This window comes from Cupressus sempervirens, chromosome 1 (genome assembly GCF_028749045.1).
Source record: "Cupressus sempervirens isolate cs-2001-9-10 chromosome 1, ASM2874904v1, whole genome shotgun sequence".
Classification (NCBI taxonomy): Eukaryota; Viridiplantae; Streptophyta; class Pinopsida; order Cupressales; family Cupressaceae; genus Cupressus; species Cupressus sempervirens.
Window position 1 is genome coordinate 739,570,845 of NC_143118.1, and position 22,374 is coordinate 739,593,218.

Here is a 22,374-nt window from a genome sequence, read left to right on the forward strand (position 1 = left end):
GAAAAAGAATGATTAATCACTGGATACATATAAAACATTAAAAGAAAATGATATTCTAGAATTTATTTTACTTGTGATTTTTTTTTTTAAAATTTTTTTTTTATTTTTAAAATTTTATTTTTTTGGGTTTTTAAGATCATATATAAAAATTTAAAAAAATAAAAATAAAAATTTTAAAAAAAGTGAGGAGGGCGGAGGTGGCGCCGCATGCGCACCAAGAAGGGTGCGGCAGAGGTCGCGCACACGTCCAGAAGGGTGCCGCGGTGGAGTGGCATGAGAGCAGCCCAAAAGGTGCACACAACAGTCGCACCATTGCGCGTACATAAGGGCACATAGTGTGACAGCCACGCATGCGCCCGCAGTGATCGTGCGTGCTACGTGTCCAAAAGGGTGCCGAAGCGGAGCGGCGTGCGTGCGACCCAGAAGGTGTGCGTAGTAGCCGCGCCGCTATGCGTCCAAAAGGGTGCATGGTGCGATAGCAATGCGTGGCCCTATAGGCGTGCACAGCGACCGCACTGCCATGCATCCAAAAGGGTTCATGGTGCAGCGGCCGCATGCAGCCCTATAGGTGTGCACAGTGATAGTGGCACCGTGCATCCAAAAGGGTGCACGGAGCAACAGTCGTGCATGGCCCAGAGGGACACGGTGATAGCGCCGCGTGCACACTAAGAAGGGCACGATTGGAAGCATGTCGCGTGCTTATTCTCCTGCGCGCGTGCTCAAGCGCGAGACCATGGGAATGGAGGGGGGGAGGTTTCACACCTTCCTCTCTCAGCTCTACCAAAAAAGATAAGTGAAGAAATGAAAATAACAACGGGGAAGGAGGGGGTTTTATAAACCCTCTTCCTTCCTTGTGGTTTTTGCAAAGCACGCATGCCTCGATATGCGCACGCACGGGGAAAATTTATTTATTTATTTATTTTTTTCAATTTTTTGATTTTTTCCCACTCTAACTAATTTAATTGAGACTTTCTCCTTCTTTCGATTCTTGAACTATGAGTCTGGGAGTTGAAAGAAAGTAGGGGGTCCCCATTCCTAGTAAGGAATGGGGCATGTGTTGTGGATACCATAATAGTGACTATGCACAAACCTCAATTAGAATAGAAGATGTAGACCTAGTTAGACCTCTTATTGCAGATGATTTGAGCAAAAGGAAGGAGCACAATCAAGCAATGTTGGAGATTACCTCTACACTTAGTTAGGCTAAATTTGATGACATCAAAAGATGTGATACTGCATTCAAAATGTGGAATGCCTTAACGAATATCTATGGAGGAGATTAGAATGTTCAAAGGGCAAAGAGAGAAAGCCTCAGAGGAAAGTTTGATGAAATGAAAATGGAAGTAGGTGAAAATGCTCCTCAATATGCTACTATGATGAAAGAAGTGGTAAGTGCAATAAGAAGTCTAGGTGGTCAATTGGAAGAAGATACTATCAAAAGAAAATACTTAAGGACCCTGTTCCCCATATATGCTATTAGAGTTTCAGCCATCCAAGAGCTAAGGTGTGTACAAGGAAACACACTAACTTTTGAAGGAATAGTGGGAATACTTACTACATTTGAATTGTCAAAATTTTATAACTACAGACCTGAGAACCTTGAATCTACTTTCAAGGTCAAGCTGACATTGAAAGACACTGAGGAGGTGACATCAAACAAGAAGAGAAGAAAAGGAAAACATGCATCCAATGATAGTAGCACAGATGAAGAAGATGTGGAACAGTTAGAAGCACTACTAGCTAGAAGATTCCATAGAGGTAAAGGTAAGTTGCCTATCATTTGTTTCAATTAAAATGAAGTAGGTCATATTGCTGCAAGATGTACATAGAAGAAGAACTATAAAGAAGGAAACGAGTATAAGAACAAAAGAGAAGATGATAGCAGAGATTACAGGGACAAAGAAAAAAGATGCCACATTGTTGAAGAAGATTCTGATGAGAATGATGATGAAGCAGTCTATGTGGCCATGAAGGATAAATCCGATAAAGATGAAGATAAAGGAACAACATTGGTGACTTGTGTGAATAATAATGACAAGTGGATCATAGATAGTGGCTGATCACATCACATGACAAGAGATAAAAGTAAGTTTATTACCTTTACTCAATATGATGGAAATAGTGTTAGATTTGGTAATGATGCACCATGTCAAATCAAAGGAAAAGGATCAATTAAACTTACAGAGAAAATTTCATGTGATAATGCATATAATGTTGAAGGATCGAACTAGAATTTGCTAAGTATATCATGGCTAGGCAATGTAAGTTGCGAAGTAGAATTTGGAAACAAATATGCCAAGATCTATGACACTGATGGAAATCTGATAGGAAAAGTTGAACAAAGTAGGAGTAACTTACTTTACCTAAATATGGAAGATGCAACTTGTCTTGTTGTTAGACTTGATGATGTGTAGTTATGGCATAAAAGATCGTGTCATGTTAATTTTGACAATCTGATTAGCATTAGCAAGAAGAATAAAGTTAGAGGTTTTCCTAAACTAAAGAAGCCTAAAAACACAATGTGCAAACAATGTCAACTAGGGAAGATGACTAAGTCTAGTTTCAAGAGCAAAACATATACTTGCAAAGAAGTACTAGAAACAGTTCATACAGACTTATGTGTTCCAATAGAAGTGTAAAGCTACCTAGGAGACAAATACATAATGATATTTGTAGATGACTATTCTAGGATGATGACTGCTACGTTTTTAAAGAAAAAATATGATGCATTTCAAATGTTCAAGTGGTATTTTGATAGAGTTGAGAAGGAAATAGGAAAGAGTCTGAAGTGCCTAAGATCAAACAGAGGAGGAGAATTTACATCAAAAGAATTTGAAATATTCTACAATGAAAAAGGTATCAAAAGGCAAACATTAGCACCAAGAACTCCACCAAAAAATGGTATTGTTGAAAGAAGAAATAGATCAATGATAGGCTATGCAAGGACCATGATGATGGAGAAAAATGTTTCTCTAAAATACTGGAGAGAAGCTGTAAGTACTGCTATTTACACCCTGAATAGAGTCCAAGTCAAGAAAGTTACAAATGCAACACCTTTTGAATTGTGATATGGTCACTCACCTAATGTAAAAAATTTCAATGTCTTTGGATGTAAATTCTATAATATTAAAGATACTAGAAATGGCAAGTTTGATGCAAAGAGTGATGAAGGCATATTTCTTGGATACTCCACTAGAAGCAAAACATATAAGTGTTTGAACACTAATGCTAACAAAATCGTGGAAAGTGCAAATGTAAATTTTGATGAGCATGCAAAAGTTCAAGTTGATGAGTCCAAGCAATTAGAAGATTATAGATCTTTTGTATACTTCTATGAAGGAATGACTATTGAAGACAATTTTTCCAAAGAAGTTGAGAATTATCAACAAATTTCAATATTAGCCCAGTCACAACTAGTGAATGTTGAGCTGCATTTATAAGCTAAGTTGCAGAATGAAGGAAATGTACATTTTGACTTTGAAATCAGTGTACATGAAAGAAATGATGAGGTACTGGGTGAAGAAGAAAAAAATGACTCTAAAGCTGAAGGATCAAATATGGAAAGAAGGAGAGAACCAAGATTAGCCAAGTATGTACGAAGACGTCACCTTGTAGATGAAATCATTGGTGACAAAGGTGCCAGACCAATGACAAGGAATAGAATAAGAAATAAATCATGTCTATTTAACAAGGTTGAGCCTAAAATAGTGAAATATGCTCTACAAGATGATGACTAGTATAAAGCTATGAAAGAAGAGATAGAATAGATTGAGAAGAATAAAACCTTGACCCTAGTTCTTAGACTAGCGGACAAGAATGTAATTGGTACCAAATGGGTGTTTAGGAACAAGCTTGATGAGAATGGCGAGATAACTAGAAACAAAGCCAGACTAGGTTTCAAAGGCTATGCACAAGAAGAAGGACTAGATTATGGGGAAACATTTGTCCCTATTGCAAGAATGGAAGGAGTAAGAACACTACTTGCATATGTTGCATACAAAGGTTTCAAATTCTACCAAATGGATGTGAAGTTTTCTTTTTTGAATGGTATACTAGAAGAGGAAGTCTACATAGAACAACTTGAAGGATTTTTTGATGACAACAACAAGGATATGGTTTGCAAACTACATAAGGCACTTTATGGTTTGAAGAAAGCACCTAGAGCATGGTATGAGAGACTGGACAAATATCTTGTGAAGATAGGATTTCAGAGAATAGATGACAACAACAACTTGTACATCAAGGTAGAGAAAGGTAAAGATATTTTGATATCTAAAATCTTTGTTGATGATATAATATTTGGAGGAAAAGATGTTCTATGTAAATATTTTTCCGATCAAATGAAACATGAGTTTGAGATGTCAATGTTTGGAGAAATCAAGTCCTTTGTTGGATTACAAGTACATCAATTGAAGCATGGAATATTTATGACCCAATCAAAATACATCAAGGAGATACTCGAGACATTTGGATTAGAAGATTCAAAACCAGTTAGCACACCAATGGTGATAGGATGTAATTTATCAAAGAATGATGAGATAGCTGAAGTGAATCAGACATTGTATAGATCAATGATTGGAAAGTTGCAATATGTTGTACATAGTAGACTAGATATTGGATTAGCTATTGGAATAGTGGCAAGATTTTTTGCAAATCCAAGAGAAAATAATTTGATGATAGTAAAGAGAATAATGAGGTACCTAAAAGGAATTGATGACTTTGGTTTGTACTACAAAAGGAGTGAAAATTTTGAACTAAGAGCCTACACTAATGTAGATTGGGGAGGTAATATTGATGACAGAAAAAGAACTAGTGGAGGAGCACTTTTCTTGGGAAAAATATTGATTACATGGACCGACAAAAAGAAAGGTATCAGCTTACAGTCCACTACAGAAGCTGAATATGTTGCAGCTACTATCAGTTGCACCAATATTGTATGGATCAAACATTTGTTGCAAGGTATGAAGGAAGAGGTAAATGAGCTTGTGATTCTTTATTGTCATAATACAAGTGCTACCAACATATCAAAAAAATGTTATAATGCATGCCAAAACTAAGCACATTGCAATCAAGTATTACTATGTAAGAGAATTGGTGGAATACAAACAAGTGAAGATGGAATATGTTAGCTCAAAGGAATAGATTGTTGACATCTTCAAAAAGCACTACCTAAAGATGATTTTGAGTATCTTATAGGTAAGTTAGGGGTGATACCCCTAGCCAAGGCTACTTAAGAAAAAGTAAGACTGCCCTACATCAAATGAATTGATTGTTGAAATATTACACATTGATGTAGAGGATATCTACTTTAGGATTCATGCCTGAAGTAATCAAAGTGCAGAAGCTATAAAATTAGTCACAAGAAAGGTGATAGAGGGAGAAATTGAAAGAGCCTACAAATTCTACAGTTGCATGATAAGATACTAAGATAATATGTCTTTGGCATTGCTGTTAAAGAGGGAGAAGTACTAAGAAACTGATCAACAACATTTGATCAATAGTATGAGGGAGAAGTAGATAGAAATGTTCACCAGAATAGAAAATAGAAGAAGATGAGCAATACATACATAGGGAGAAAATGTAGGAAGGAAGAAAGGAAAGAAAAAGGATACAATAGCTAAGAGAGAGAAGTTAGCATAAAGAAATCATCATAGTAGATCAAAAGAGGGAGATGTGAAAAATGATGGTAACACTATTACTTTTTGGCATTTGACTTACTGTTCTAACCTAGTTAGCACTTGGTTAAATAGTTTAGTTTGATGGTTGATCAATTTGGTTTGCCATCAATGCCAAAGAGGGAGATTATTGTCAAAAGAATGTTTTCAATCATTGTTTCATCATTGATGTCAAAGCTGCTATTTGTAGGAATGGCAATTGTTTATAAGATCCAAGTAATATCACTTAGTTGATTGATGAAGAGGATTTGATCAACAAGATGTAACAAGAGCACCTAAGAGAAAGGTTGAGTTATGATATTGTAATGAAGTGCAAGGATTAGTTAAGACAATGGTTAAATGTTATATTGATAACATACTTGAAGATATAGAGGCTGCCAACATTTAGAAACATTGGAGGAATAAGTTGTAATAATGTTGACAACAAAGCTTAAATTGAGTTCATTAGTGGGTGCTAAGCAAGCTAGTTTGAGCCGAGAAATTTTTTAGTTGGAGTCAAGAAAATGCAAAATATAGTGTGTGCTGAGTAAACTTCAGGTGCTAAGTGAAGTTCAAGTGCCAGGCAAAGTAATAGGTGCCGAGCATCATAAAACCTTAGTGGATCCTGAGTGAATTTTAGGTGTTGAGCATAAGTAAAAACACAGTTGATGCAGCGTAACATAGTATGTGCCAAGCACAAGAATTTCAATAGTGTTGAGCTGCTACATTATTGGAAATGACAAAGATTCACCAAATCTAAGCCAAAAAAGTTGTTACCTTGAATTTTGTGAACCAGTTGGAGGATAAGTATGATGAGCTGGTGGCACAAAATTTTATGTAAACCATTTTTGAGAAAATTCAAGAGGATTCTTCATGATATTTCTAGAAGGAACATAATATGGGATAGATTCAATGAACCCTACCTAATCCATATGAATTGAAATTAAAGGAAGGAAGAATCAAGTGGGAAAGGAAGTTGTAGACTTCTATTTAAGGAGTCAAAAACCAAGAAGCAAGAGCTACTAGTGTTCCAAATTACGAAGTGGTTAGAAGGGTGTCAAGGAGAAGACATCTAAGAGAAGGAAGAATAGAGTATAGAGGCTCTGCTTCAACAAGTGGTCAGAGAGAGATGATTGCACTAGTACATTGAGCATGGGGACTCAAGGAGACTAAGCTTTAAAAGGAGGGCAAGCTATCAAGAGTTGTAGAGACTGAAAGCCAGGCAATGTCATGAGCTCAAAAGTGGTCTGAGATCTGCAAGTTGAGTTGTATTCTATAATCAGGTCAAAACCCCTTATTTTTACTCTTTAGCAATTGTATCAGTTAGTGTAGAAGAAAATCCTATGGACTTAGGTTGGTTTATAGCCATTTGTAAATCCTTTAATAGGGTGGCATTCTAAGTGAATGTTCTAAAGTCCTCTAACCAGGCCCACTTCTAACATTGTGTTTAAATCCTTTAACAGTGTGTTGTAGCATTTGATAGGGTAGGCCTTTCATAGGGCATCACTTCAGAGGAGTGAGAATGGAGTAGGATGTTACTTGTGCTTTTTTTGAAATTGGGTTTCCACATAAATCATTGTATTATGTCTTGATCTTTTCATGTATTATGCTTGCATGTTGATTTACAATAACTTGTTAAATAGGAAAGATTAAGATTGGATGAATGAATAGCTATATGGGCACACTAAACTTAGTGATATGTTTGAATAGGACATTTGGACCTTAAATAACTTATTCACCCCCCTCTCAGTTATTCTAAAGCATTTCTAATAGTCCTTTACACCCTTGGAGGAGAATCAAGTATATTAGTTATTCTAAGACAGTTGAATGATGAAAATTCAAAGCAACCCATTGCTTTCTTTAACGAGGGGCTTAAGGATTATGAAGGAAGATACAAATATGTAGAGAAATAAGTCCTTACTATTGTAAGGGATCTCAAAAAAATTAATACATCTTTTGTCTCATAACAAGGTTCAACTCTTGGTTCCACATGCAAGTGTAAATGAGTTCATGCTAAACAAAGATATGAATGAAAAAGGTATTGGATGGATCACAAGAGTCATGGAATATGACATTGATATCAAGATCACCAAACTTGTGAGAGGCAAGGGATTATGTGAGCAAATGGTCTCTTCTATTGAGACACTGAAGGAAGCTACCCTCTTAATACAGAATGAGAAAGCAATAGGGAATGCAAATTTGAATGATTGGTTACACGATATGACTACCTTCTTGGTAGAGGGTAGATATCCACAAGGCCTAAATAGAGCTAAGAGAAGACAATTCAGATTGTAGTCTATCTGTTATGTCTTGGTGGATGAAATACTATTCAAGAAGGATTTTAAAGGAGTCTTATTAAGATGTATTAATACAAACCAAGCTGAAAGAATGATCAAAGAGCTTTATGATGGTCCTGATGGTGGCCACTTCTCACCAAGGGAAATTGTAATGAATATCATGAGGGCTAGTTACTACTAGCCATCCTTATTCCATGATTGTCATAAGTATGTAAGGAAGTGTGAAAAATGTGCCTTCTTCTCTGGTAAGAAAAAGCTTCCATCTCTTCCTCTTCATCCCATCTAGGTGGACAAGCCTTTTACTTAATGGGGACTGGATTTTATAGGCCCTATGAATCCTTCTTCCAGCTGTAGTCATAAGTGGATTTTAGCTACTATAGATTACTTTCCTAGATGGACAGAAGCAATAGCATTACAGGATGCCACATAATCTTATGTTATTAAATTCCTTGATGGAATTGTAACTAGGTTTGGTGCCCGTTCAACCATTATTTCAATTAATGCAAAATATTTTCTAGGATCTTGAATTTGTGCATGGGTAGTTGATCATAATATCTAGTTGAGCACATCCTCAAAGTACTACCCTTAAGGCAATGGATTGGCTAAGTCATGCAAAAAAAACCTAATCAAGATAATGAAACAGACTTTAGATGACAATTAGAGATGTTGGCATCAAAATTTAAGGACAACATTGTGGCTTGATAGAATAACACATAAGATGGCCATAGGAAATTCACCCTTTATGTTGGTATATGGCAGGGAAGCAAGGCTTCCAATTTCATTAGAGTTTCCATCCCTAGAACTAGCTCATTAGCTAGAGTTAATGGAAAATGATGTTATGATAGTAAGAATAGAAAAAATTATGGAACTAGAAGAAAATAAAATAGGCCATACAGACCCTAGAAACACATGAACACCAGGTAAAAAAGAGTTTTGATAGGAAGGCTAGGGTCAGAATCTTCAGAGAAGGTGATCTAGTATTAAGATGGGATGTAGATAGGGAAAAATTAGGGAGGCACTCAAAATTTGACACATTATTGAGTTGTCCCTATGTGGTTATCAATTGCAAAAATGCCAATGCTTTTTAATTAAGCAGGCCCAATGGTGAAATTATGCCTATTCCAATTAATGGAATGTATCTTAAATCTTGCTTCTAACAAAGGATGAGCACTTCATGTATATAATTTAGGATAGTTCCCTTTCTTGTTTCTTATTTTCCAAGAAGTGCATGAGCACATGTCTTTTTCAAAGGTTGTAGAAGGTTTTTTGGGTTCCTTGTTCTAGCTACAAAGAGGCAGTTTTGAAGCTTCCTAGGTATGTTCTCTACAATTTTTAGGATTTTTCTGGGTGGATTCTCACATTTTCATGACTTTATAGCCTAATGGATGCTTTACGCCACTGATCTATGCATAGCTAGCTTGCATACCCTTTGAATTTCTAGAACTATTGGGAAAATTTTCCCTCCAGCCAAAATCACCAAATTTGAAATTAAAGGATAAACAACCACACCCTATTTATATTCAATGTCATGGAAATAAGATATCATAAGGTTGAGAGCTAAAAGTCAAGGACCTATGATGCTACAAAAGTTTTTAGGACTGCACAAGGAAAGGTGAAGTGTTACGATGTTATGGTGGTCATAAGATCGGGGAGCCCAAAATGTAAAGATAAAATTATATGACTGGGATGCCCATTGTAAGATCATAAGATTGTAATAGAAAAGGTCATCATAATATCATAAGACAAAATTTTAAGTCCTAAGATGATATGTGATCGGGAGATCATGAGGCAATTTTCAAAGGTTTATGATGTTACACCAAACTCTTAGGATCGAGGAATTGTAGGATCAAGAGGGGAGAGAGAAAGGCTTCAGATTCTATGTTGATCAAGTGGTCAGAGGCCTTAAAGGGTTCATCTACAATGTTATGACAAAGGTTTAACCATATAATCAAGAGAAATAAAAAGGAGTATTACAATGCTACGGAGTGGAGATGCTTCATAGGATGGTGAAAGGAAAGAGATCAAGCTCTGATATTATGCCAGAAATAGCCAAAGAGGATGTCCTAGGATTGTAAGGCCAAAGGTGAAGATTTAAGATCTTAAAAAGTTGTCAAATCTCATAAGGTTGTAAAGGGAATTTTTCTTGCTTCCAATCTTACACTTGAGAAACATGTGGGGTTGACTATTCTGAAGGGTGCTAGATCTTATCATTGATCTTGCATAGATCAATTGATGGAACTTCACCACATTATGAAAGTGTCTAAAAGTTAAGGAATGTGGTAATGTTGCTGCTTGATGTGTGGACAAGTGGAGCCACTAGGGTTTAAAAGTGGTGACAGTTGGATACTAGGTCATACCGAGTAGTCTGTGGGCCCAAGATATTAAATAGGGTAGGTAGAGTAATAATAAATATTTTTATTGACTGTCAATCTTCCATAGATTGATGATCAACACTTTCTTTCATCATGTAATTATGAGAACTTTAGACATTATGGGGAAGCACCCAAAGGACATGTGTCCTCATAGACCCAGTTCGAAAGAAAAGAAGTCATAGTTAAGGCTAATAGTTATGTGACATCATGGTTAAGTTAAAAATTTGGCACAATTAGTAGTAAAATTAACTAAGATTAATGCCCCATGTAGCCCATCTTGGTTGCAGAATTTAGTTGACCTATTGACTTTGCTGATTTGTTGAGCCAACAATGAAGAAGAAATGTTTTCTTGTATGATCTAATCTTCATGATCATTTCCAAACATTTCCCAATGAATGCCACATCTTGTGAATGAAGGAAAAAACTCCACCATCTCTGGTTTTATCCATCTACTTGGTCAGAGTGATTTAATGGCATCGTTATGTGTTCTCAAGGCTCTGTTTTAGGAAAAACTTGGATTTCCTTGTATTTGAATCCATACCAAGATCAAATTTTCTCTAGATCTACATGACTATTCTCTCCACTCTTAAATGGTAGTGGTTGAGTTTAGTTTAGAATAGAAAATATCTCAGTTATGCCTAAGCTATAATGGCAGTTTTTGTAAATTTTGTTAAGGTCGACTTTTCTTTGTTTTCTTGATATTGCTCTATAATTTCACTATAAATTCCCTTTGCCTCTGAACCTATATGATATACTACTTTATCTCTTTAGACATTGATGTAGTGTGCAAAGACTTATTTGTCTCTCATTAGTGTATTGTGGATCTCTGTAATCTTGCATGATTGTATCTCTTTTTGGCCTATAAATGATATATAAGTGAATTCTCTTCTTCCTTGTGTCATTTATTTGGGTTTCTAATCTATTGCGCTTGTTAGATTAAAACAAGTCTGGATGTGTATATCTTTTGGTGTCATGATAGTTCAAGTGTGCATGTATGGGTGGAGATTGTTTTGAACACTCTATTTTGGTGCATCACCCACTTAGGTTAAAGTAGGTATATTTGGTTTTGATGCATTCCTTCTCCCTTTTCCTTTCCATGTGTATTTAGTTGCACCTTGATAGTAAAGGAAACCAACCTTCTCCAGAGACTCAACCTCATAGTTCAAGTCCCATAGCTTGGAGGTTGTTTCCATGTTTCACAAGGTTGGACCCTTATGTAAAAACTTTGGACAATGGTGCAAACTTTTGTGACAATAGATCATTATCATTTCTGGGTTCAGAAATATCTAAGTGAGGTGCAAAAATTCTATCTAGGCCCCACTTATAATTTATTTTCACTTTAAACTGCCTTTTGTAAAAAACCAAATGCATGGGTTAAAGGCTTGCCGAGGAGAAGTTCATTCTGAGTTTTCTGCTAGGAATGATTATGACAGCTATGACGAATCCTAAATGTTTTCTGAGGTAAAAATTGTAAAGGGAACATGGATTTTCTAGAGGGTACCTTGCTATTCTCTTGATTTTGATCCATCGTAATCCTCCTTCTCCTTCCTATTCTTCTAACACTTCTTCTATACACAGATTAAAGGTTAGAGTTTAGTTCATGATGAGAATATTTATACCTTCCTCGAGGAACCTATTTATCCTTCTATTACTCATAATAGGGGAAAAGATAAGGTCCCCTTTTTTCCTCTTTCTATCATCATTATTAATACCACCTTCACACATGATTCTAATGAAAAATCACTTTATGATGAAGATCTCATGAAGAAAAATTATAACTCTGGATATCACATGGTTGTTAAATAGAGCTAGACTTGCTTTAGATTTGGTATCAATGTGCAAGTTCTTAAAAATCCTCTTCATGTCTCTTCTATGATGAATACACATGGTCTTTTATATTTTCATTCTGAAATAGGTCAACAATATTCTAGATGATCTCCTCTTCATCTTCTCTTACCTAGTAATGATCTTGATTATCCAGATGCTTGTACAGGTTTGGGTTTGAGGGTGGTTATTCAAGTACTTGTTGCTGAACCAAAGAAATCTCCTATACCTATTGAAGACTTATTTTTTTGTCCAATCTTGTTCTTTTTATTAAAATGATGTTTGCAAAGTTTTTGATTATTTTGATTTTCATATTTATGTTAAAGAAAAGGTTTGAATGGGTATTATTCTTTATATACGTTAAGTCATATAATTACTATATGATTTCAATTAGTCTTTTTTCTCACCTATTGGAGAAGTTTCTATATTTTCTTATATGACATGTCATTGGAATCTTCTAATAGGTTTTTGAAGTAGGAAAAGCGAAAACTTAAGCAGAATTAGGTCAACTTAAACTCAGAAATAGCCTTTCCTAGAATTACAAATACAAGAAACATACAAAACCATGTATGTAAGGTGAGATTCCATATTTTACTAGGGTATAATTAGTAAGTAGCACATTTGAACAAAAATATCTACAATTGGTAGCCACACTGGTGTAATAATTAAAAGAATTTTTTCAACATCCCTAGTGTGAGATCATTTGGGTTTCCACCATATACAATGAATTAAAAAATTAGAATCAAAGTTCACATCCATCTTGCTTCTCAATATCTATTATCATCTTCTTATCTACTCTCCTATCCCTAACCACACTTCTTATATAGACAACTAAGCCACAAATTGGCTAGTCAAGCATTTAAATACATTTTAGGTCCAACCTCAGAAGGGTAAACCAAAACGGTCACTAAATGAAATATAATGCATTTTACACTTGAAGAAAAATCCACACATGTCCTAGTAGTTGGCTCCTTACTTTGAAACACATCACATTAACATAAGAAACCATACCAAAAGAAACAAAATGTCTCACTAGAATGAAACACACTAAAATAGATATTACAAAGAATAATTCACAACTTGAGAAAATGAATGACCAAAGATTGCACTGTTAGGAGGATGATTAGGGATAGGTCCTCATCAACATGTTAACTGAACATAATGTGACACCAACAAAAACAATACTACTTCACTAACAATATACTAGCAAAGAAAACAAAAAATATTTTTGGTTGACACAAGATTTCTCAAAGACCCAAGATGCTCTTGCATCAAACATTTGGGGGTTAATAAGGAATTGATTACCACATTAGCCATTGCTTCTATTCTTACCTAATTATTAAAGATACAATTCATCTTGTGTAATCCATGAACTATCTTCAACAAGTTTTTCTTCCCACTGAACTAGGTATTTGATGTGATCCTTTCCTCTAGTACTCTTTCTAAATATTCTATTCAGAATCTTTTCAATGTTTATTTTCTTCTTTATAGGATAATCAAGGTTACTATTATTTTCATCTTCTAATTCATAGTACTTAAAGACATCTACAATGTTAAATATAGATGATATATCCATATGCTCTATTAATTCCACTTCATAGGCATTTCCATTGCAAAACTTCTTCAAAATCTTACAAGGTCCAAACATCTCCAGTCTCAGCTTACTGTATGTACCAACTAGAAATTTGTTCGTCCTCAAATGAATCATAACCTCATCATCAGCTTCAAAAGATTTGTGTCTTTTCCTTTTGTTAGCTCACTAATTATACTTTTTATTATTCTCTTTCAAATTTATTTTAACTTCCTCATGTAAATTCCTTTTGAAAATCACAATGTCCTAAGCTTCAACACTCCTTCTTATTTTAGTAGGTGATTCTCACAACCTCGTGGTTCCTTTAGGATGAAATCTAGTAATAATATCAAAAGGTCTTCTATTAGTCCTTCTATTCAAAAAATTATTTTATGAAAACTCTTCTTGTGCCAAAACTAAACCCAATTAGTAGGCATATCTCCAACCAAACTTCTTAGCAAGTTACCTAAGCTCTTGTTCACTACTTTAGCTTGTCCATCTGGCTGAGGGTGAAATGTAGAACTAAACATCAAATATATCTTCATCTATTTGCAAATTGCTCTCCAAAAATAACCAGTAAACTTAGTGTCCCTATATGAAACAATAGTCTTAGGTAAATCATTGCATCTTACCACTTTCTTGAAAAATAGCTCAACTACATCAAATGTATAAGAGGTATTCCTAAAAGCTATTCAATGTGCCATTTTTGAAATTTTATCAACTAGTACCAAAATAAAATAATTAGCTCTCTAAGTTCTAGGAAATTCAAGAACAAAATCCATGCTCACATCTTCCCAGGTTCTATCAGGTACATTTAAAGGTGAATATAATCCCACATTCTGACTAGTTCCTTTACTACTTGGAAAATTATTCAACTTTAACCATTCACTACACATCCTAGTAAATTTCTGGCCAAAAGTATTTCCTTGAAATAATTTTAACAATCTTATCAATCCCAACATGTCCAGAAAGTCCACTACTATGTTTCTCTTTTATTATGTTCTCTATCATAGATCCCTTAGGTATGCATAACTAAATTCCTCTAAACAACATATATTCTTGAATGAAATAATTAGTTCACTTATCACTCATTGTCTATTCATTACACACTTTCAAAGTTTTTATAAAATCTAGATTATTCTTACACAAACACTTCAAGTTATCAAAGCCAAGTACCTCAACTCTCTCATCTCTATCAACAATTTTCTTCTTCGGCGTAGTGCATCAAAATTTTTGTTTAACTATCCACTCCTATGCTTTAATGAATAGGAAAAAAATTCTTCATGAAATCAAACCACTTTATATGTCTCTGATTTAACATATTCTCACTTCCCAAATACTGCAAATCTTTATGGTCAGTGTACAATAAAAAATCCTTGGGCATCAAATAATATCTCCATTTCTTCAAAGATTGAACAATAGCATATAATTCTTGATCGCAATCTTAATATTTTCTCTTAGCATCATTCAATTTATCACTAGACAAAGTTATAGGTCTTCTTTCTTGACTCAAAAAAACTCTAATTGCACTTCCACTAGCATCACATTCAACTTGAAAATTTTTACTGAAATCAAGCAAAGAAAATGTAGGAAATTATACAATCATTACCTTTAATATCTCAAAAATCTTTGTGATCCATGTTTCTATTTTAAATCCCTTTTATCTCCTCTCATATTCTTGGTCATTGCATTACAAATAGAGCTCAAATTCTTGATAAACTTCTTATAAAAACTTGCCAATCCATGAAATGATTACCTCTCCAATATTCTCTAGTGTAAACCAATCAATAATTAATCTCACCTTTTCAGGACCCATCTTCAAACTATGAATTGAAATTAGAAAACTAGGTTACAAAATTTCCCCTTTCATAAATGAATTTTTTATAAGTTGATCAACAACATTTCCTCTTTCTTGATCTCTGCTATACTTTTTGGATATGTTCAAGATGCTCTTTCTTACTTTTACTAAATATCTAAATATCATCAAGGTATAAAATCACAAACTTACGTAAGAAACTTTTCAAAACTTCCTTCATCATACTTATTAAAGTACTAGCTACATTAGTGAGACCAAAGGCCATAACCAACCATTCATACAATTCTTCATTAGTCTTAAAAGAAGTGTTCCATTCATCTCCTTCTTTGATTCTAATATGTTCATATACACTTTTAAAATAAATTTTTGCAAAATATTTTTCTCCACTCGAATTATCCATTATGTCATCCATCCTAGGCAAAGGAAATATGTATTTCATTGTTAACTTATTTATATCTCTAGAATTAGTGCACATCTTTTTAGTCCCCATTCTACTTAGGTGCCAAGACTAAGGTCTAACACATGGACTCAAACTTTCTCTAATCGGTCCTTTCTCCAAAAATTTCTATACTTGTCTATAACTAATCTCAATGTTCTCATCAGGTATATTAACTTATCTAGCTCTTTATTAGGAAAACTAGCGCCAGGTATAAAATATGTACAATGAGTTATACTTCTCATAAGAGGAAAACCATTGGTTACATTATCTCAAATGATGTTATTAAATTTTGTCAGCAAAGGTTCAATCTCAAGTGCATGTTCTAATTCATCATGTTTCACAATTTTCTTTAAAATCATAGCATAGAAAACTCTCTATTATTTCACTTCCTTTGAAAATTTATTACCCTCACTCTAGAATACTCTCACTATAGTACAATGACTTTCAATCAACTTTTCTACCAAAGGTAACAATTTTTGTTTCTTTAAATTCACCCAAATAGTATACTAATTCAATCTACCATCATGCAAACCTTGTCGATCATACTGCGAAGGTCTACCCAAAAGAATATGACAATAATCCATAGGCATAATATCACACAAGAATCCATCATGATAATTCCCAATTTTAAATTTGACAAGGGATTGTTCACTTACAAGTAATTTATGCTCCTCCTGGATCCAAGAAACATCATAAGGCTTATGATGTCTCAATCTCTACAACTGCATTTATTTAACAAGCTCTTCAGTTGCCAATTTATTAGAATTTCCACTATAAATGATTACCTTGCAACATTTTTCAAAAATCTTACATTTGGTCTTGAATAAAATTCTTCTAAGAATAAGTGCTTCATTAGTTTCTTCATTCCATAAGATTCTTCTCACAATCAAGTTTTCACAGTTGTTAGGTGTTAAGATTAACCTTAGATTGAAATAACAATTACATGGAAATATAACTAATATTAGAAAATAATAGATCACACATAAGAGAGCACAACAAACCAAGATTTAACATGGTTCACCAAATCCTTGAGCTTATTCCACCAATAGAAAGTCCAATATTATTATGATCTAGTAATTACAAACCTAATTACAACCCATAATCCCTTATAGGTCAATACTGCCACAAGAACCAATTTTTGCCTCACATAATCCCTAACTGTAATCCTATTTATACAAGCTTTTTGCCACTTACAAAATTGGGGCTAGAATAATAGAAAAGTAGTAGTTGATGCCTTTTACAATATAAGCTCATTTTTGGCTTTGGGGGCCCTACCCCCAAAAATCATCACGAGGCGTTGCTCCTCAAACGCACCCTATAGTGCGACAGGGAGTGTGCCTGTGACACTACCCTAGGACCTTATACAGGTGCTGCCCCCAAACCCTTGTAGAAATAATCTGGATGGAAATTGCACTAAATAACCTCTGAATCTAATTAGGCTCCACATCACAACAATCTCCCACTTGGAGATTAATTAGACTCCACAATATTAACCTCCCACTTGTAGACTAATCATAGCACTACTAAGCTTGTAGCTCCCATTGGAATATTAAACCACCCTAGAATCTTCTATTCTTTTTGTCTTCTTAGTCTAGAAGACCAACTAAAGCTAGAGAGGAGTTCAATTTATCCCTTGTCACTAACTTTGTAAACATATCTACTAGATTTTCATCTATATGTATCTTCTCTAGCTTTAACTATCCATCATCCAAAACTAACCGAATGAAATGGTACCGCAACTGTATGCATTTTGTTTTTGAATGCATAGCTAAATTCTTTGCAAGATGAATGACACTCTAGCTATCTGTGAAAAAATAATTATCCCTCTATGAGTGCCCCAATTCAACCATGAAGAACTAAAGCCATATCATCTCCTTGACTACCTATGTTGCAACAACATACTATGCTTCTATAGTGGATAAATCATTAACCTACTGTAACCTAGAAACTAAGCTCATTGTTGCCCCACTAATAGTAAATACATAACTTGTAGTACTCAATCTGGTATGAATATCCCCTAATAGTTCTGAGTCAAAATATCCCTATAAAGTAGCAGTAGAGCCCCCAAACTGTAAACACTTACTGGATATTCCTCTCAAATATCTAAGAATCCATTTAACTACATTCCAATGCTCAATTTTTAGATGACTCATATACCTACTAACTATTGGAAATATAAAGGAATAACTAAGATGAGAGAGGTGAATTAGTTACTACAAAAATATTTCAAGATCTCTTTGGATGTTAGCATAAAACAAACTCTGATAATTGAAATACTGATACTCGGCATACACATAGTTAATGTTGTAACTTGATAAATACTGAAAGTACTTGTAATGTATTAAATTTGCAGATCTTAAGATGTTATTAGTGATTATCATTACTTTATCTTAATTGCAAATCACGAATTATAAATACTTAGTATTTTCACTCTTTTGAAGTGAACCCTATTAGGAGCCAACCATGTTAAAGGTTACAAAACACACTATTAGGTGTCACTTTATTAAAGGATTTATTCACCCTATTAGGAGTGGCCTTGCTAGAGGTATTTAGACTATTCAACAAAACTACCACCTTGTTAGAGGATTTAGAAATAGTTGTTAAGCCAACTCTATTAAGAGATCTAGAACATGGTTACAATGGTTAGAGAGTAGCAATGAGATGACCTAATTTAGATGCAATTGAATTGCAGATTATAGATCTCTATTCTATCTTGTACATGATCCTTCCTAATTGAATGTATCCTTTTAGCTCCTGAAACACATCTTTTTGACCTTCAAATTTTCTTTCTTAGAGCAATCTTCAAATCTTCAATAATGATTCCTTTTTACACACACTCTATCTCACAACTTGACCTTATACATATATCATTCTCATTGTCAAGTTAGCTATAATAAAACTTAGAATGGTTAACATTCATCCTCTTAGTCAGCTAGAAATAATAAATAAATAAATTAAATTTGTTAGCCAGCCCAGCTCGGTAGACACCAACTTAGAAATGATTTCCCTATATTAACCATCAAAAGCTTGGCTAACACTGCAAACTCACAATGATGCTTTGGTAACTGATTTAGCTCAGTTAACAATGATTCCATTCAATAGTTCCTTTTTTAACTAAGTGAGCTTGGTTAACACTTATCTTCTACAAATTTTCCTTTGATGCCTGATTGAACTCAGTAGACACTGTCTTTTGCATAGGAATGCTCAGTAGATATAGAGAACTATCTACACTTTCCAAGTGAGTACGGTATGCTATGACTAGTAAAGATATAACATTTGTGTAACATCAAAGACAACACATAAATAATCAATTCTATACAATAATCTCCTTCTTTGGCATTGATTGCAACACAACATGTCATAGCATAATGAAAATTTGAGAACAAGACTCCCTCTATCATTGTGAACTCTTTAGCTTTCTCCCTCTATCAAAAAACTTCTACCAAGTTTATTCTCCCTCCTTGACATTTTTTCATAGAACTTCTCCCTCTTTGTAATAACAAATTTTTTTTTTGAGAGATATGATAGTCAACTTCTCCCTCTTTGACAACATATACCAAAGATGATAATATTGATAATATCAATGGACCTGAAGTACTAATTCATTTGCAATATGCCCTTGTCAATATTGCATCAACTAATTGATCTTCAACTTGATTTGGTTGATGCATCACTAAACTTCATCTAATGAGCTTCAAATAGGGGAATGATCCCTAGCTTACCTCTTAGATACAAAAATGCATCCTTGGGTAATGGCTTTGTGAATGTCTGCAATTTGCTATTTTGTATTTACGCATTCCAATCTGACTTCTTTATCCTGCACCAATTCTCTTAACAAGTGATATTTTATAGCAATGTACTTTGTTTTGGTATGCATCACTGGGTTCTTTGATATATTGATTACACTGGTGTTATCACAATATATGACTACTGGATCTTTGATCTCTACCTTCTTTCCTTCCAATAGTTGTTTGAACCAAACAATATTAGAGCAATTGACTATTGTTGCTACATATTCTAACTCTGATGCGGATTGAGAGACACAATTTTATTTCTTAGTTTTCCATGACACTAATCTTTTACCAAGGAAGAATGCTCCACCACTAGTGCTTTTTCTGTTATCAAGAATTCCTACCCAATCAACATCAGAAAACACCTTTAATTCTAGATTGCCTCTATGTTTGTACCATAAGACATAGTCTTATATACCTTTCAGATATCTCATGATTCTCTTGATTGCCATCATATGGTTTTCTATGGGGTTTTTTGAAAATCTTGCCACAATACTAATTGCTAGTGCAATGTTAGGCCTTGTATTTACTACATATTCCAAAATCCCAATCATTGACTTGTATGTGTTCTGATCTACTTCTTTGGAATCATCATTTTTGGAAAGCTTATATCTAGTCTTGAATCTTCCATTCCAAATTTATTTAGTATCTCCTTGATGTATTTGGATTGAGTGATGTAGATACCATATTTCTTTTGTTAAATCTATAATCCAACAAAGAATTTTATCTCTATAAACATAGACATTTCAAATTCCTTGCTCATTTCTTCTGAAAATATTTTGCACAAGTCTTCATTTCCTATGAATAAAGTGTCATCAAAAGAATATTTCTTCCAACACAATCCTTTTGTTTGGTCCTTCTTTGATATAAAGGGTATTGTTATTATTTGTTCTTTGAAAACCAATCTATATCAAATATTTATTTATTCTTTCATACCAAGCTCTGGGAGGTTGCTTGAGACCATACAATGCTTTGTGTAATTTGTAGACCATGTCCCTTTTGTTAGGATCCACAAAACCTTATGGTTGTTCAATGTAGACTTCCTCATCAAGAATTTCATTCGAGAACGTAGATTTAACATCCATTTGATAAACTTGAAATCCTATATGAGTTGCATATGCAAGTAGAGTTCTAACACCTTCTAATCTTGCAACAAGGGAAAAAGGTTCATCATAATTAATAACTTCTTCTTGAGAATTACCTTTACATACAAGTCTTTCTTTGTTTCTAGACACTTTTCCATCTTCATTCAACTTGTTTCTGAATACCCACTTAGTACCAATTACATTTGTATTTTGGGTCTAGGAACAAGAGTCCAATTTTTTTTCTTCTCTATTTGTTCTATTTCTTCATTCATTGCTTCAAGCCAACTTTCATTATCTAATCCATCTTTAATATTTTTTGGTTCAAATTTAGCAAGTAAACATGTACCTTTCAATTTGCTTCTTGTCATTATTCCATCAGATTTGTCTCCAATGATCTGATCAGGTACATGATGCCTTCTGACATATCTTGCTAAAATAGGTTCTTTGTATTTGTTGTGGGTTTCATTGTTTAAATCATGAACTTCAGCATTAGGCTTGGGATCCTTCAACTGTGACTCAGTTCCTTTAGACTCAGTTTGAACTAGCTTAGTAGCTTCTATTTGTGACTCGGGTCCTTTAGAATGCAACTTAGTTTTCACTTCTTGCAACTTGGCAATTGGTGGAGATTCAGCGGACTCAAGAGGTGAAGTCTCCTTTCTTTCAGATAGATTTGGTAGGGTATTAGGTTCATAGTAGACAAATATTTTGTAATCCTCTGGCTCCTTTTTTCTTTCTTCTTCACTCTTTTTTGAAACTCATCAATTATCACATGTGCACTTTCTATGATCTTATGAGTAGGCAAATCTTAACATCTGTATGCTTTACTTATGCTAGAATATCTTAGAAATATGCTTTCATCACCTTTTACATCAAATTTTCCTTTCTTGGACTCTTTCAAGATAATAAAATTTTCTGCCAAATAATTTCAAATAACTTACATTAGGTTTGTAGCCATACCATAGTTCATAGGGAGTCTGGTTTGAGTCTTTCTTCAACTAAACTTGGTTCAAAGTATGAACTGCAGTGCTGATGGCTTCCTTCCAGTATTTGATAGCAACATTCTTTTCAATCATTAGTGTCCTTGCAAAGTCCATGGTGGATCTATTTCTTCTTTCAAATGTACCATTCTGCTAAGGTGTACTAAGAGTTGATACTTGTCTTCTGATTCCTCTTTCAATGCAAAAATTATTGAATTCGTTGGAGATGAATTCACCACCTCTTTTTGATCTTAAACATTTCAATCTCTTTCTAGTTTCTTTTCTACTCTTACCAGATACCATTTGAGTTTCTCAAAAGCTTCTAATTTTTCTTTTAGATGCATCATAGTCATCATTCTAGAATAATCATCAACAAAAAGAATGACAAACTTCTCTCCACTATAACTCTCTATTCCAATGGGTCCACATACGTCTATATGTACAATTTCTAAAACTTCTTCTGACTAATATTGTTTTCTCTTGAAACTAGTCTTTCCCATCTTACCAATTTGGCAAGTCTTGCATAAACGCACATTAGATTTCTTCAAA